Below are 967 nucleotides of genomic sequence, written 5' to 3'. Positions count from 1 at the left end.
GCTTTATCTCGAAAACTATTTAACGTAAATGACTCTATTAGGGCACATATTTTAGAAAATTTACTCTTCTTTAAATGACGTTCTCTTTGGTTTTCTTGTGTTGTTTTTAAGATATAGAGCTCCGAATGAAAAATTAGTTTTTTTTTATCGCTTTGAAACAGCCGCCATTTTTTATTCCCTCTACCTATACTTGGCAGACTCAATTTTGACTATTAATTATACTTAGTTTTCATTAAAGTAACTAAAAATTGGGGTAAGATAACTGCCTTTTTTCTCCTCTTGGGCTCTTGTACTATCCAATTTCAGACTCCAAGCCGGTCTCGTGAATAATCCCGCTTCCAGTCCATCAAATTTCTTAGATAGCAGGAATTTCATATCTATACTTGTCTAGTTCAGGAAGATACGAAGTCTTCCGGGTCTGTATAAACTTAAAATGTTCCAAAAGACCAAGCGAAAGTCCATTTGACGGTTTCCGTGTCAATTAACCGACACCAAATGTCATTTTTCAAGGAATTTAAAAGTTATAAATTTTTCACCTCGATTTATTCCGAGGAATATTTTTTTATTCCTGTGACTATTGTTCATTCGATCGTTCATAACTCCTCTGCACTATATCCAATTCCTAGTTTCATAGAACCGTTTTGCCTTCATCAACTAAAAGATTTAATGTCCTTATCTGGGTTTCAAATAGGGGAAAATACACAAGTTTTATTTGATATATCTGGTTCTAATTTGATTAATTAGATCTGGTTTGCGCCCTTTGTTGCGGTTTGTAGGGCCCTAAACCACTGCCAAGTTTGGTGTAGATTGGTTGAGTTGTGTTGAAGTTAATTCTATTTTTAAAAACGAATCAAAGACCGATTTGGGGCAAAACTTTTCGACTAAAAAATTTGATTGTCCAATTTTTTTTAATTAAAATTTTTTGAGGTTAATGACTTCCATTTTGAATGAAATATTTATTAATTAT

The sequence above is a fragment of the Halyomorpha halys genome, unplaced genomic scaffold, assembly GCF_000696795.3.
Source record: "Halyomorpha halys isolate HHAL.00 unplaced genomic scaffold, Hhal_1.1 Scaffold1089.1, whole genome shotgun sequence".
Lineage (NCBI taxonomy): Eukaryota > Metazoa > Arthropoda > Insecta > Hemiptera > Pentatomidae > Halyomorpha > Halyomorpha halys.
The sequence above is the reverse complement of the archived record's forward strand: the minus strand, read 5'-3'. Positions refer to the sequence as shown.